Below are 12,362 nucleotides of genomic sequence, written 5' to 3' on the forward strand. Positions count from 1 at the left end.
TTTAAATTGAGGAACCCAGAATTGGACATGGTATTTCAGATGTGGTCTCACCAGGACAGAGTAGAAGGAGAGGATAAGCTCCTTTGACCTGCTCTTTTTTTCCCCTATGCTCTTTTTAATGCAGCCCAGGATACCACTGGTCTTTTTGGCCACAAGGGCTGGTTCATGGCCAACCTGCTGTTCATCAAGACCCATAAGTCCTCTGCAGAGCTCCTTTCCAGCAGATCATCCCCTAATTTGCATATGGTTATTCCTCCCTAAGTGCAGGACCCTACACTTGCCTTTTTTTGAAACTCAAGTTCATCTCCATCCAGTCTGTCCAGAGCTCTCTGAGCTCTGCCAAATACTTGGCAATGCACTGTAGGATCTCAGCACTCTGCCCAAGAAATCTTAGGGGTTTAGACTTTGCTTTCTCCAGTTCCTTTATTCTTCCTTTATTTACCAATTTTCATGTTTCTAGTTTTCCATCCATAAAGTTGAAGAGTAATGAAGGCTTAAAGATTGATCTGAGTAGTAGCATCAACCCATGTAATGGTTTCTATTCAATGCATTGAGGATATCCTTTTTACTTATATTGTCTTTGGGGATTTCAGTAATTCTTCACCCGTGCTCCTGAGATGAAACAGACAACTGCAATTCTGATGGCCTTGGTGTTTATCTGTCCTTGCCCATCTCTCTTCTTCCCATGTCTAGACTATGATGCATATGTAATGACTGTAACTTTCCTTGACAGAATGATTCTTTGTTGTAATGAGCTTTTCTGACATTAAGCAGTACGTCAAACAGTAGAGAGATGATTCAGGATGCCTGATAGTAGGATCTTGCCAAGCATAACAAATGTTCTTCCTCAGAGTTGCATTCTTTGTACAGGCAAACTCTCAGCTGCAGTGAGTTGCTCTATTGTTCCCACTGATACCATCCTAACTTGGAACCAAATCACAGAATCACAGAATGGCCAGGATTGGAAGGGACCTCAAGGATCATGAATTCTTTCCCATTTAATTGAAATAACATCCCAAATTCTGACAAGACAATAGACTGTCTTTTATGGTACTTGTAGCGTCAGCTTGTGCTTGAAGACCACCCTATTCCTGTGGATGTTCAGTTTACTTGGATGGACTTGAACTTGACTGTCTTCTAAGATGAGTGGGAGTTCATTCTCTCAGTGTCTGCCTTGTTTGAGTTAGGAGGTGTGGCAAGAGTAATTGGCAGTGAACGCTAAGACAAAAAGCCTGAGTACCTCCACCTTCTTATTAATAGTTGTAGCCAGGTCCCCTGTCTCACTCATTAGGTGAATACAGTTGCTTTTGTTGTCCTTTGCTGTCTTACAAACTTGTAGAAACCTTTCCTGTTATTCTTCACATCCCTAGCCAAGTTTAGCTGTAGTTGTGCTTTGTTTTATTTTTAATCCCTACACTCCTGAGCTGTAACCTTATAATCTTCTAAGGATATCTGTTCTTGCTTTCCCCGTCTGCGTGCGTGTGCATGTGTTTTTGTTTGGACAGGAGATAATTATTCAGCCATTCCTATCTCTTGCTTTCTTTGCCCAATTTCTTGCATGTTGGGATTGAGACCTGAGAAAAATACCTTTCAATATCTCCCAGCTCTCTTCTACTCCCTTATATCTGAGGGCATTTTCCCAGGGGTCCTAACAACTAATCCCTTAAGAAGTTGAAAGTTTGCCTTCCAGTGATTTAGGGTCATGATTATGCATTTTGTCTGCTCCACAATCCCTCAAGATCATGAATTCTAATAGAGTATGATCACTGCAACCCAGGCTTCCTCCACTACTTACCTCTCCAGTAAGTTTCTCTGCATTGCTGAGAAACAAGTTCAGGAATGCATCTCCTCTAGTTGGGCGTTCTATCATCTGGAGTAGGAAGTTATCTTCATCATGCTCCAGGAGTCTCCCAGACTGCTTGCAGCTTACATTACTGCTTTTCCAGCAGACATCAGTGTAGCTGAAGTCTCCTAACAGTACCATGGCCTGCAAGAATAATGCTTCCAGAAGTAAGTTGGGAAAAAAAAACTCATCATCAACATTCTCCCCTAGACCAAGTAGCAAGTGTTGGTTAGTCTCTTTCACCCATAAACTCTCAGCCTTTGCACTGTTCTCTTTCAGAGACAGCTCTGTGTAATCAGTGCTGATCTCTGTGTAGAGTAAAACCACGCTAAACTTCCTTTGCAGCCCGTTCCTTCTGAGCAGTGTATAACCACAGATTGTGGTGCTATAAGTCATGTGATTCATCCCACCAAGTTTCAGTGATAGAAATCAGATCATAGATTTTCAGCTGGACAGCAGCCACCTGTTTGTGACTTATGTTACATATGCTAGTAGAGGGTTGAGGGGACTATTCCTCACTATTTTGGTGGTGCATTTTTCTACCCTGTCATGTGTGACCATGAGCATCATCTCAGCACCTAACTACCCAAGTTCATTAGTTTAAAGCTTGATCCACTAAGTCAGCTAAAATAACAGAAAATATTCTTCTTTTCCCAAACAGGAGGATCTCATCTCTCATCTCTCCCAATTTTTATCAAAATAAGTTCCATGACTGTAGAAGCCAAAGCCCTGGCAATGACACTAGCCACATACCCAAATGTTAAACTGCATCAGCTTCTGCCCTCACTCCCGCCTCTGACTGATGAGAAAGAGATCACTTGGGTCCCCATGGCCTTTAGATAATCAAGATCTAGAGGGCAAGATGTATGAGGAGTGGCTGAGGTCTCCTGATTTGCTCAGCCCAGAGAAGAGGAGATTGAGGAGAGGCGTCATGGTGGCCTACAGCCTCTTCAGAAGGGGATTGGAAGGGAAGGCACTGGTTTCTTCCTATGGTGATAGTGACAGAAGCTGAGGGAATGGCATGGAGCTTGTTCCAGTGCTTGGTGAAGCACTGGAAGGGCTGCCCAGAAATATGGCAGACGCCACATCCCTGGAGATACTCAACGTCAGGCTGGACAAGGCCTTTAAGGGTCCTTTCAAACTCAAACTATTCTATGATTCCCAGTGGAATGGCAAACACTTCCTTATAGCTTTGGAATGTGTACCCGGGAGGACAAAGCCCAGATAACAATATTCTAAGATATGGCAAAATTAGATACACTTCCAGATATTAATTTTGTGTCTTGGACCTGTCTATGGAGTTCAGATAATCTGTGTAAGAATGCCCAATAATCCTTTAAGCCTATATCCAAAAGGGATTCTATAAACCATAGTGGAAACTTCAAAAAGAACACAACATTCAAAAAGAACACAAAATAAGGCGGCATTCAGTTTGATTTATTATGCACGTTGGTTAATTTCATCTGTGCAGAATTTGTTCTTCTCACTGTAATCTGTCACTGCTGTAAATAATGACTTTATAGATTAAATTTAGTCTGCTTATAATTTGAAAGCTAAACCATGAAGTAGTTTCCATATACTTTTAAAAATATTCCTAAAAGAAATTAATTTTGTTCAATGACCATTTTGTATTTCTCATTATCACAATAAGTAATGATATAATAAATATAAATCTCTGATCTAGGAGAAGTCGCTGTATGGACAAAAAGAATAAAAAGTAATCAAAACGACTTTATTTCAGAAATTGCTCAGCAGTTTCTCAGGATGAGGCTTTTAACTAACTGAGGATGAGTTTTAAATTAACTGTGTAAATGAAATAATTTCAGCCTCTTTAGAGAACAAATAAAGCAAACTTCAGTGCATGCTACAAGTATGTGATGATCTACTTCAGGTGGCTAAGACATCTTCAGTCTTAATAGTAACAACGTAGATCAGCACTAACTGTCAATCAGCAGTTCCCTGTTGCCGATTGAAGTCGTGTATTTCTGCTTTTGATACATAGCTGATTGGCAAAAGACAGATTTAACAAGTGGGAAGATCAAGATCTGAAGTTGAGAAAACTGTTACTACCTTGAGTTTGGAAATAAGTGAAAAATGCTTCTTAGTTTTACACATACCTGATCTGCCTTGTCCATCTGTTCTTGAATAAAGGGAGTTTTTCTTCTGTTCTTCAGACTGTTCCAGAATTTCCCATAGTGATAACTTCCCCTCCACTACTTGTATGAGATATAGATGATTGTTCTCAGTTGATATTCATCTGAAATATTGTTATACTGATAATTCAGAATATGGTCAACAGCAGCCTAAAGTGAGATTATTCCCTAAAAACTAGCCAAGTTTGGGGCTGCACAGAGAAAGAAATTATCTGGACACCTTATAAGGTGGGAAATCACAACTGCCCTTCTGCCTCAGTTGAAAAATAACAGAATATTAGATTAGTATTTATAAAAGAAGAAATTCATAGAATCAAAGAATATTCTCATTTGGAATGGATCCAGTAAGAATCATTGAGTGTAACTCCTGGCTCCACACAGAACATCCAAAAATCAGACCACATGTGCAAGAGCATTTTCCAGATGCTTCTTGAACTTTGGCAAGCTTGGTGCCATGACTGCTTCCCAGAGGAGACAGTGCCTGACTATCCTCTCAGAGAAGAACCTTTTCCTAATATCCAGTCTGAACCTCTCCTGTAGCAGTTTCATGCTGTTCCTTCAGGTTCTATCACCATTCTCCAGAAACAGGAGCTCGGCACCTATCCCTCCACTCACCCTCATGAGGAAGCCACAGTCCATGATGAGATCTCCCCTCAGCCTCCTCTTCTCTAGGCTGAATAAACCAAGGGAGTTCAGTCACTCATCATATGTCTTCCCCTCTACACCCCACACTATCTCCGTAGGCCTCCTTTGGATGCTTTACTAGTTTTATGCCCTTTTTGTACTGTGGCACTCAAAACTGCACACAGTACTCAAAGTTAGGCCGCACCAGTGCAATGCAGAGCTGGACAACCATTTCCCTTGAACAAATATCAATGCTGTCTGATGCACCCCAGGATACAGTTGGCCTTCCTGGCTTCCTCAGCAAATTGTTCACTCAAATTCAACTTGCTGTCAAGCAAGACCTCCAAATCTCTTTCAGCAGGGCTGCCCTCCAGTGTCTCATCCCCCAGTCTGTATGTGTAGCCAGGGTTACCTCTTCCCAGGTGCAAAATCCAGCATTTGCTTTTATTAAACTTCAGACTGTTGGTGATTGCCCAGCTCTCTAATTTGTTTAGATTTCTCTGCTATTGACAAGAGTCAACAGCTCCTTCCAATTAGTATCATCAGCAAACTTACTCAAAACATTGTCTAGACCTACATTCAAGTCATTTATGAAAACATTAAAGAGAACTGGCCTTAGAATGGAGTCCTGGGGAACACCACTAGTGACTGGCATTAGAATGATTCAGTACCACTTACTGTAACCTTTTGGGCCCAATTCATCAATCAATTGCTCACTCATCACATTATGTTTTTGTCTAGCTGTATGCTGGACATTTTGTCTAGAAGGGCACTGTGAGAAAAATATTAAATCTTTACCAAAGTTCCAAGAGGTAACATCAATTGGTATTTCTTGGTCAAATAGATGGGTAACCTTGCCACAAAAGGAAAAAGTTAAACAAGATCTTCTCCTCATAAACCCGTGTTGGTTATGATTAATGAGACCACATTTTCCTTCAGGTGTTTTTCAGTAAATCCTAGCATAGTTTGTTTTTTTTTTATAAATTTACTGTGCACTAAAGTGAAACTTATCAGGTAATAACCCTGTAATTACCAGGGTTTTCTTTCTTACCCTTCTTAAAAATTGGAACAATGTTTGTCAGCTTTCTGTTGACTGGAACCTCTCTGGGTTCCCAAGATCACTGAAAAATAATTGAGAGATGTCTCACAATGGCATTGGCTAGCTCTCCAAGTAGTCTGGGAGAAGCAAATCCTGCACAAGTTTGGGTTGGCTGGGAATTGATTAATACCACAGTTACAAACCTACAGCTCAGTCCACCTGGGGTGCCAGAGCCCATCAACAGTACAGAAGACAGAGGCCAAGAAAGCATTAAACAGATGCTTTGTCTGAGTCTCTCTTTGTAAGACAACCATTATCATTAAGTAATGAACTAATATTCTATCTGGTCCTTCTTCTGTTGTTAACATATTTTTAAAAAACACGTTTTTTATTGTCCCCTACAATATTGGTAAGCTTCAACTCCAACTGAGCTTTTTATCACCATGAATTTTCTCCCTACAAAGTCAAAGAGCATGCCCGTAGTCTTTCCATGTTACCTACGCTCACTTTCAGTGGCTATACACTTTCTTTTTCCACCTCACCTGTAATAGAAGATCCCTATCTAGTCAAGGTGGCCTTCTGCTCACCAGCATGAGTTCAAACATTTTGGAATTACCTGTTCCTATGCTCTTATGAGGTGGTACTTAAAAAATGATCAGTACTGATGGACCCCATACCTTCAAAAACAGTTTCCCAAGAGACTTTACAACCTTCTTGAGCAGTCTAAAATCTGCTCTCCCAATTTCCAGAGTTGAGGTATCGGTGGCAGTTTTCCTTTCTATCAGCAAAGATTTTAAATTTGACCTATTCATGGTTGCTCATGGCCAAGATAGCTACCAAGTGCCATTTCACTCATGAGACCTCCTCTGTTCATAAGCAATAGATCTAGGAGGGCGCCTTTCTTCATCAGCTCCCTTAGAATCTAGACCAGGAAGCTGTCATCAAAGCATTTTAGGAATCTCCTGAACCTCTTTGTATCAGCTTTCTGGAGTTTCCACTTAATGTCTGATTAACAGTTCTGTAACATCTGTCCCCCATAAGGACAAGGGCAGTTGATCTAGCTATTTCTCTTAGTTCCTTAAAGAATAGTTCATCAATGTCATCAGTGTCAACACCCACAAAAGCACCTGGAATATATATATTTAATTAAAAATAAACAAATGAACCTAGGATTATGATAAATTTGCAACCTGTAAATATCTATTCATTCTTAAAGGTGCATTAGACTATTTAGCAAAATCACTAGTTTGTAAATTTGGACCATAACACTCTAAAGATTCAGTGATCTATAAATCCATAGTCATCCGAGTTGATTACCATCAAAGTTAACTTCACATACAAATCTGACAATTATGACCTTTTTTTTTTTTATTTTTTTTTTTTTTTTTTTTTTGCCAGCTAAGGCTAACCTATTAGTTCTTTTTGAACCCCAACATATGGGGCTCAAGACAACAGCAGTTTTAACTGAGTGTGCTATGGCTATAGCAGTTGCTAATTGTCAAGCTATTGTGTAGATAACGGGTTTTTCTTGCTACACAGCTTATTCTTTTACTTCTCTTTGTCTAGTAATACTTTGATACAAACATTGGCTATATACTTTGACCTAACATTAACTTTGTTGTGCGAGGGGAGCTGTTCTGTGAAGAGCTCTGCAATTGATGTGGACAACTTTGTTGCACAGGCTCCTGAAGTCATAAGACTTATTGGTGAGGTGATAATGAAACATGCTCTGAGGTTGTTGCATATGTGGAAGGATTTGAGTGGATGCCTAGCCATCTTGTGGGATTTTACACCTGAATGGAGAAGTAATCATGCTAAATTGCTGTGCTACCTAACAGAGGGAGCCTTGCCTACTCTGATGAAATCCAGTAGCTTCTAGTATTGTGTAGGTATTTGGCATAGCATCAAGGCCTTCTTTTCTTCTTGCTCTGCTCCTCCAGGGAATAGTCTGGAAGTAGGCAGGAAGAGAATACAGCAAACAGATGACCTGAACTAACCAAAGATGTTCAATACCATACAATATTGTGCTCTACAGCAAGATGAAGAAGATACATTGTTAGCCATCTTTTGCTTGGAAACTGTCTTAGAATCTTTCTGAGTGTGAGAGGTGATAAGTGATTGAGTTTTCATCTATTTTATTTTCTTTCTTTCATTTCTCTCTTACTTAGTTAGCTATTTTTTATTTTGACTCTCATGTTTTCTTGCTTTAGCTCTTGTGTTTTTTCCCATCCCTCACCTGTAATGAGTAAGTTTATACGTGGTGATTACCCATCTACCAGGGTTAACCTCCAACACCATATTTGTTTTCTCTGTGTTTTTAATTCTTTCTATAAAAATGTTTTTTTCCTCCTTGTTTTTAAATTAATACCTTAACCTAGTTCCATGTGAGGATTGTTAGAAAAATAATCTAGCTTGCAGGAAACTCATTTATACATTTGTGGCAGTCTGAAAATTCTTCAAGCCTACAGCCTCAAGCTTAGTAACTTCCATAACTATTCACTGAACTTTTCTAACCTAGTGTAAAGTACATATTAAAAATTGGCCCCCATTTTCTTGTGATATGGTAATTGACCACAGATTTTGAAAAGGATGTACTTTCTCTAACTATAGAACAGTAGTACATTATAAACTTCTGTACAGTCTCATCTTGACAACGAGCAAGATTTCTGAGTTGTCAGTTATTCTCAGTATCAACACAGTTTGGCCACAAATCTCCTATGATCCCTTGCTTATGTGCAGAAAACTCTACATGAGTCTATGCAAAGTTTATAAATTCAGCATGAAGTTTGCAGAACTTGCAAACTTCCCATGTGAAGGATTTATTTCTGATAAAATTTCTATAAAACTTCTAACATCTGCTAGAATTCTAAAATGAGTTAAAGTTCTATGGAGTGTGGGGCCTACCACAGGTTCCAGACATTAGTTCTCATTAGTACTTTTTTCACATTTTTGCTGATCAGAACAACTGTATTCCAAGTCACTTTTTTCATTTCTGGGCCCTCTGGTATCCACAAATTGCGGATGCTTCATAAAAGTTAGATCAGCTATTTAAAACTTTTAGATTACAGTAATCTTCCTAACTATTCAAAGACATTACACAGAGTGCTTAGTAATAAAACCATTCTCTACTTAAATCTGAGTGCAGGCATCACAAATAAACAATAAAGCAACTCTATCATCATCAAGCTAATCAGATAATTTATCTTTGTCCAATGCAGAAATGGATAAAAAACAATGGTGGAACTCAGAACTAATCACAGTATTACAGAATTGTAGGGGCTGGAAGGGACCTCTAGTTCAATCCCCCTGCCAAAGCAGGCTCCCCAGACCAGGTTGCACAGCTTGACATCCAGTCAGGTTTTGAATATCTCCAGAAAAGGAGACACCACAACCCCCCTGGGCAGCCTGTTCCAGTGCTACGTCACCCTTATTACGAAGAAGTTCTTATATACATCTTCCTGTGCTTCAGTTTGTGGCCATTTCCTCTTGTCTTGTCACCACACATCACTGAAAAGAGTCTGGCCTCATCCCTTTGCCTCCCACCTTAGATATTTATAGACATTGATTAGATCCCCTCTCAGCTTTCTTTTCTCAAAGCTGAACAGGCCCAGGTCACTCAGCTTTTCCTTGTACAAGAAATACTCCAGGCCCTTTATCATCTTTGTGGCCCTCTGCTGGACTCTTTCCCTGTCTTCTTTTTGTGCTAGAGAACCCAGAACTGGACACAATACTCCAGGTGAAGCCTCACTAGGGCAGAGTAAAGGAGGAGGATTGACTCTCTTAACCCTCTGGCCACATTCATTTTAATTCAACCCAAGATACCGTTGGCCTTCTTGGCCAGACTCTCCTGTAGTATAAAACACAGAAAGCTCAATTTCTGGTGTTTTAGAAAGTCTATTTTTGTATGTGCAAAATATTTTCTTGCAGCAGATTCATTCTTTCAATAAGAGAGCAAAAAATAAAGGGGTAGAGCCTAATACTATTCCAAATAGTTATAGACAGCATTGTTTGTTGATGTTGGCTTTTTTTTTCTTTGGATTACAAGGGCTGTTCCAAAAATAATGCCTCCTATTTCATTATGTTCACCTGCAATGTCTGTAGCAGATGTTGGTGATATGGCGTTAGGGATTGAATCTTCCTCACAATATTCTGTTACATTTTGTTGTCTTGCAACAGATGGCACAACAACAACAAATAACATCTGACGTGGAAGTGCACGTGAAATGTGGGAAAAAAAGCACCCATTTGACATTCATCAAAGCCTACTGAACATTTAGACCTAACATATACACACAATGAAGCAGTGGATTGTGCATTTCAGCAGTGAGAACATTGATATGAAAGATAAGCAACATGAAAGACAAGTCATACCACACTGCAAAAAGCATCTCAATCAGTTTATCCATGTGAATCAGCAAATTATGACCAGGAAACTATATTCAGAGCAAGTATTGGCTTCAGTGCATTGGAAATGATGGCAGCAATGTTGCAATATCACAAAGTTTGCACCACATGAGTCCCACAAATGGTTGCACAGGAGCAGAAAGAACACACATATCAGGACCTATTAAACCAATTCGAGGCTGAAGATGACAGTTTTGTTAATCACATCATTATCAGTAATGAGATATGTGTCACCACTATGACCCAGAGCCAAAACGGCTGTCCACAGATTGGTGACATGACTTCCTCATTGAAGAAAAATCTCAAGATGAAGCCCACAGCAGACAAAGTGTTGTTCACTGTCTTTTAGGATAGGAAAGAGTTGATCCTACAGGATTTCCTGAAACTCGGACAAATCATCCACTCTGAAAATGATATTGCAATGCTGACTAAGCCTTAGGCTTGAACTTCCAGAGTCAGACCAGAGAAGATAACCTTCATCTTGCATCACAATATCACTAGGCCCCATACCAGTTTGAAGACCATGGAGCACATTGCCAGTCTTAGCTGGACTGTCCTACCACACACACCATATTATCTGGATTTGGCACCTTCTGTCTTTCATCTGTTCAGGCCAATGATTGATGGATTGCCTGGGCAATATTTTCATAGAAATGACACCATCAAAGTAGCTGTGAAACAGTGGATCACTTTTGCTGATGCAGATTTTTTAAAAGCATGATATGCAGGCTCTTGTTCATTGCAGGCAAAAATGCATAGCTAATGATGGTGACTATGTTGAAAAAGTGTTTTGTAGCTGAGAATTTTCACTATCAAATAATGCTATTATTCTCTTTGTATCTGTTTAATTTCTATGGAAATAAATTGAAGGCATTACTTTTGGAGTGACTTACATACTTGCAGTATGCTTTAGTCATGTTCAGATTTTGCAGTTTTGACCCTTTTTTTAATTCCTTATTTAGTTGTGGCATCTTACTTTAAAGCCTAGAGTAATTAAGTTAGTTTTCTGTACTACAGGCATGAAATAAGAATGATTGAAGACAACCCTGGAATATTTTGAAAGAGCTTTCTAGTCTTGGAAAGCAATGCAAGTTGGAAGTATTACTCTGTAAGAGTAGAGCTCCAGTGACATGACAGTCCTTCAGAGTTAGTTCAAGCGTCTTTACAGAGTGCTGGGCTGTGCTGACACTTCTATTCACAGCTTTGAACACAGTTCATGTGAATTTTCTGATGCCTCTTTTTCTGTTCCTGTACAAACTAATCTATAAAGTTCAAAGGAGGAGAAGGCAAAAATGCCTGTGTGTAGCCAGACTATTCCTGGAAGTAGATTCAAATAGAAACCCTAATTCAGTGTGAGTAAAGCAGCTATTCTGCATGTTGGTAATACATGCAGTAGGATCTGTAATGTGTCCTCACAGGCCATTGAAACCTGATACTATCTACAACACATATGATGCCCTATAAATAACTCAGTTGCTGTTCCTAAAGTTTAGATTGAGATTAAGGATCTAGAGATTGCGTAAGAGGCTGCCTGACAGTTTATGTAAAGGAGGTTCACAGGTAGATCTTAATATCACCATTTAAGGGTATTTTCTTCAACACTGATCAACTTAGCTAGGTCTAAGACTGTTTTTAACAGGCTCCTCGTGCAAACAGTCTTAATGCTGTGAGGAATTGGTCATTGCAAGTTAGAGTGAAGATTCTGCACTTTCTAAATGAAAGAGTCTAATAAAGTGGAATTTCATATAATTTTCTGGCAGACCTAATTGCATATAATGTCATTTATGCTATTTAGAGTATAGCATGGACTGATACTTACTGCTATTGAGAAGTGTGCAATCTTTTCTGAAGTCATTTTTAAATATGTGAAAATTGGCACTTACAGGCTTTGTAGCTATGCTTCCTACTCCTACAAGTTCTTCATTTGGTTGCATCTTATAAATATAAGTTTAGACAGTAATAAAAAGAAGGATGGTGAAGGGTAAATAAATAGAAACAAACTTGCTTCTGAGAATAACAGAGATCTCTTTTGTTAACAGTTTACAGGCTGGTTCGGCCCAGTTCCGTGACTAGCAGGGAGGGGAAACCCATGGACCCACACTCTAGGAAAGGGAAAAAGGCAAAAAGGGGAAAAAAGGTAGAGAGATGGACGTAAGAAACAAAAGCAGCAGCAACAATCTGAGGAGAAACAAACTAATTTACTAAATAAGATATCGGAATGCAAGATAACATACTATAATATACTATAATATAATATAATTAGAATTGGAGCTAATAAATCAAATAAAATGAGAGTGTC

General features: G+C 39.3%; 1 long non-coding RNA gene across 2 annotated transcripts in view; it reads right to left on the reverse strand.

Moving 5' to 3' along the window:
* LOC109366541 overlaps positions 1-12,362 on the reverse strand; it is a 60,610-nt gene that overhangs the window by 7,760 nt on the left and 40,488 nt on the right. For both annotated transcript variants that reach the window (XR_004159092.1, XR_004159091.1), the window contains exons 3-4: positions 3,961-4,100; positions 1,796-1,987 (exon numbers count right to left, since the gene is read on the reverse strand). This is a non-coding gene — a long non-coding RNA (uncharacterized LOC109366541). The remainder of the gene's footprint in view (positions 1-1,795; positions 1,988-3,960; positions 4,101-12,362) is intronic.

Source organism: Meleagris gallopavo, chromosome 3 (genome assembly GCF_000146605.3).
Source record: "Meleagris gallopavo isolate NT-WF06-2002-E0010 breed Aviagen turkey brand Nicholas breeding stock chromosome 3, Turkey_5.1, whole genome shotgun sequence".
Lineage (NCBI taxonomy): Eukaryota > Metazoa > Chordata > Aves > Galliformes > Phasianidae > Meleagris > Meleagris gallopavo.